Genomic DNA, 5,033 nt, shown 5'->3' on the forward strand with positions numbered 1-5,033 from the left:
TGTTTCAGGAAAAGAACAGGAAGGGAGAAGAGAAAATTAAATCGCTCGACATGAAGTTTCTCTCCACTATAGGATTCTGAGGGTTTTATTGTTGCTGAGACATTTTGGACCAAAGTTGCATTGGTTGTTCTTAAAAATTCTTTTTATAACATTTTTTCCAAAACAAATTGCTAGGCATACCATTTCTCATGGCACTTTTCCAATATGAGCTCAATCTTATTGAATTACAATTTGGTAAATTGTAGGTAATTTTTGGAGAACTACTAGTAAATTACGTGGAATCGGTTGGCAAATGACTGATAATTTTTGTTGTTGTTTTTCAGTAAATTATTGGTAATTTCTTCTGGTAATGTTTACTAAATTACAGGAGAGTTCTAAATATTTCGGGTAAATTACAGGTAATTTATGGTAAATTACAAGTCATTATTGGTAAATTACAGGTAATTTCTGGTAAATTACAGGAGGTAATTTCTGGTAAATTACAGGAGGTAATTTCTGGTAAATTACAGGAGGTAATTTCTGGTAAATTACAGGAGGTAATTTCTGGTAAATTACAGGAGGTAATTTCTGGTAAATTACAGGAGGTAATTTCTGGTAAATTACAGGAGGTAATTTCTGGTAAATTACAGGAGGTAATTTCTGGTAAATTACAGGAGGTAATTTCTGGTAAATTACAGGAGGTAATTTCTGGTAAATTACAGGAGGTAATTTCTGGTAAATTACAGGAGGTAATTTCTGGTAAATTACAGGAGGTAATTCCTGGTAAATTACTCGTTATTTTTTTCAAATGCCTGCTTATCTGTTGGAAATTGAAATTACTTGCGCAACAGAGACAATCAGGTTCAAGAAGGGATGTTAGGTGGAAAATTTCAACCCAGAAAAATCAATTCGCATAAATAAATACCATACAAATTATCTCCAAAATTATCACATACGTATTGCCTCTCTTCACCCAACCCTTACCTCCTCCATTTCTAGCAAACAAAGTTACCGTTCTTACAATTCGGCTTTTCCTTTCCACAACGAAATTTTTTGAGGTGAATTGGATCAAAAATCGTGAGAAGAAGAGGTGGAGGAAAAAAATAATTGAAAGTTGATGCTCTAAAATTTATTCTTCAAAAACCATTAACATACATCATGGAACCGGACAGATTCTGAGAATTTTGCTCAGACCAACGACGTCTTCTCTTTTTCCGGGCTAATCTGTAAGTTTGGTTCATTAAACTATGTTCAAAAAATTTAATCAAAAACCATCGTCATCGTCATAGGTTTCTTAAAACTCCTTAAAGTCTACTATTTTTAGATTCTACCTACCTACCTACCAATGTTTGTAAAATCACCAATGCATCCCTCTGAGCTCTGGTGGAGGGGGAGAGATCTCGAGAAAAAAACTCATAACTTGAGATTACTCAAATTTTGAAGAGTTTTGTAAAAATTCATTCACAAATTGAAAACACCACCATACGGTTTTCAGTCTTCATATTTTCATAGATATTCATGTTGAAATTTTCAAAAATTTCTTCAATATCGATGGGTGAATTTTCTGAGATCTTACTCCCACCCTCTCTATTGGTAAAAAAAATTCCTTCAAAAAGAAAAAAATATTGAATTTTGGGAATCCAGTAACACCCTGTCACATATTAAAAATCTTATCAGATTTCAGTACCTAATTTGAGGCGATGATTAACGTTTCCTATAGACCAAATTGTTTCTCAGTTCGTGTTTCGGGGTTCATTGAGAATTTATTTATACCCCTCCTCTCTTTCTGCCAACTCGGCAGGTACCTCCCAAATGAAATCAAAAGAAAAAAAATTATATTCGTTTCACTCCACCTTCAATCAACACAAAAACAAATATTTAACCTCCGCGTATTCAGTTATAAGTTAAAAGTCACCCCACACAACACAATTCGATTCAACACCACTCGAAGAGTTGAATTAGGGCATATAATGTACAATAGTAATAGGTACAGATAGATTAACCCCGAACAATTTTTGCACCACGTTCTTCATACTTCACTCGACCACCACTGATGTTTGGTGCACAGGCACACGACGACGGATACGGGACGCGGTCAGCGATGCCGAGAAAGGGTGAAAATGCGCTGCCTCGTACTCGTACATACAATCTACTCTGCCTACATTTATGCCAGAGGCCAATCCAGGTAAAGTGGCCAATCCGGGCACGAAATCTATAACTAATAATCTACGAAGTAATACCCGAAGGATTACGCAATCGTTTGAAAACAGGGAAAAGTTCACATATAACCGATGCGATATACTATAGGTACGAGTTCGGTACATTTTCCAACAAATCAACCGATGTGGCGGAGGGGGGAGAAGCAGAGGGCAAAAAATGGAATGCTTCGATGCATAGTATACTATGTACGTAGTACATACCACAAAACTAATTTCTACGAGTACATCAGTACACGTGGATTGGGGAAGTGGGTACCATATCCATCGTTGCTTTAATTTTCTCTCAGTCTGTCAGCCAAGGGAAAAAATTACCGTTGTATTGAATGCCATAAAGTGGTAAAAAAAAATGTAAACGCGAGGAATATCACGCAGAGAAAGGGAATACACAGCGAAGTGTTTTTCAACATCGATGCTGCTGGTGCGTCGAGTGTAAAAACAAGCGTGTTTCGCTTTTTTTTCACCTCCCTCCTGCCGTCTGATTTTTCTCGTTCATCTATCCGATGGCTTGTTGCCTTTCCTATAGGAAAATTCACCTCCTATGTCAGATTATATGGTTTCAATTTAATCGCCGAGTACATCAAAGAGCAGCTGGCACGTGTTTTAAAGTATCGTTTGGCGAAATTTTTCGCCTTGTTTTTGCGTTCGTGTATATTTCACGTAAATTGAAGACTTCCGAAAGGGAGAAGCGCAGTCAACGATAGGCAACCTTTGAAACTAATTGAAGGCTCGTTTGAAGCGTTAAAATTGGTACCTCTGTGTAGTCTGATTCGTTGGTAATGATTTTATTACAAAATACAAGATAGGGTCTCGTTTTTTCTTTCTGCAGATTCTCACGAAGCTCATGCGAAGGAGATAGGGGAAAAAAGTGTATTGTATGAAATCAATTCGATCGCAAGAAATGTGCTGAATTCATCATCAAAAGTAAGTATACCTACGTATCGAAGTACATGGGAGTTTATGTATTAGACAATTTTTTTTCTACTTTACAACGCTGGAACAAGTGAAATGACGATAATTCTTGTATGTTTCACGTTGTTCGCTCACTTGACTCTCCGGTTCGTAAATAGCGAATAATGATAAACGAGGCTAAGTTTATTGTAATTCGTATCGCGTATACTTCGATATATCCTCCCAGTGGAAATTTTCAACCAATAAGCGAAAAGTACACGTATAAAAAAACCACACTCCGGCGATATAACTAATGAAAAACACGTTTTTAAAGGCATTTTTTTTCTTATTTTTTAAAGTCGACGTAAAACATATAGGTAGTGGTAGGTACTAGGTAGGTATAGTACGCGAGCAAGTGTAAAGATAAATAACGAATAACAAGCGATAAAGGAACAAAAAGAAGTAGCTATTAGTATTCGTGGGTGATAACGACCACATCTAATTAAGGAAATGTAATTGTCATTTTTTTCTCCTTTTTCGAAAGTGCCAAGGTTCGCTAGCGAGAATATTGTCGTTGCTCGCGCTCGGTGTCCCTTTAGCATGCGTGTATTCGCATTTTAAACGACATAATACGATAATTAATTTTAATACGGTAATTTTTTTCCCTTTTGTTCTGTTTCTTTCGCGCATACCTCGAGACGTCGACTTCCCTTCCAAATGATTATCGAGTACGTTTGCGTTTTTCTCTTCGCTAGCGTAATTTGCATTCTGACGTGAAATTATATATCTACGTACGTCTACGTACCTATCCGTCCTATGTGAGTCCCTGCTTCCCTTCCCGCCCAAGCCAGTTGGGTTCTGAAGCTCCCCAGCAATGGATGCATAGATGGTGTTCTGGACGTGATGAGGCTGAGCAAACGTTTGAAGAATTTTTTGCCAGTTTGCATCTTCGTTTATCCGTACCTTATGGATCACCATCGATCAATTTCATCGGATCGTGATCGTCGCGTGGGTGGAATTTTTTCGTCGATTACGATATCCTGCTTCGAATCACGATGAGATAGCAGACTTATTTTTGTAATTTGAGGCTTTCCGATGTTGGCATTCTGCTCGAGTAATGGATAGGGATGCGATATTTGTACATTAATTGAAAATTTTTTTCCTGCTCATTCGTTTTGACCTAAAATCGTACATTTTTGCAAGTTACAAAATTCTTGGTAAAATTAGTCCAATTCTCACTCGATTTTGCATGGCTGACCTCAATAAATGCATAGGTAATTAATCATTGCGCATATTCCGCGAAATTCGTAATTTAAAATAAATATTTTTTTTAAAAATTACCCGAAAGCTATTCTTATGCTGGTAGTTATCTTTTTATTGAAGACATTTTATTTTTTCTAATTTGGAAAATTATTAACTTTCTGAAGCTTTTTCTAAATTACTATTCAATTGTTATATGACGTTCTGAGAGTATAATTTTCCACAACACAGGAGATAGCTGAATCAAGAGAGCAGAACTGGCAGGGACTGATGGAAAATCTCAACTTTGGCAAGGGCAGTTGAAGAGCATGGCATCTACTCAAAAGACTGAATGGAGGAAAAAGTCAAGCAAGTAGCTTCACACAGACAACAGCAAACTAAATTGCTCACCAGCTTCTCATAAATGGAAACACCGATGGTAGTGTTGAAAGCAAGAAAATTACTTGTAATCATGCAGAGGAAGTGAATAACTTTTTATCACCCTTCACATACTCCAAGGTCACAGCAGCTACACGATCAGCCAAAAATTGAAAAGCAGCTGGTGTTGATGAAATGTATGTGGAGCAGATGAAACATTTTGGGCCAAAAACTGTTACCTGGATCCAGGAATTACAACACCAGTGTAGAAACTAGAGCTGAAAACGGTACTCGCTAATAGCGGGTAACTACTGTACCCGTACTGTAAAT

This window comes from Planococcus citri, chromosome 5, assembly GCF_950023065.1.
Source record: "Planococcus citri chromosome 5, ihPlaCitr1.1, whole genome shotgun sequence".
Lineage (NCBI taxonomy): Eukaryota > Metazoa > Arthropoda > Insecta > Hemiptera > Pseudococcidae > Planococcus > Planococcus citri.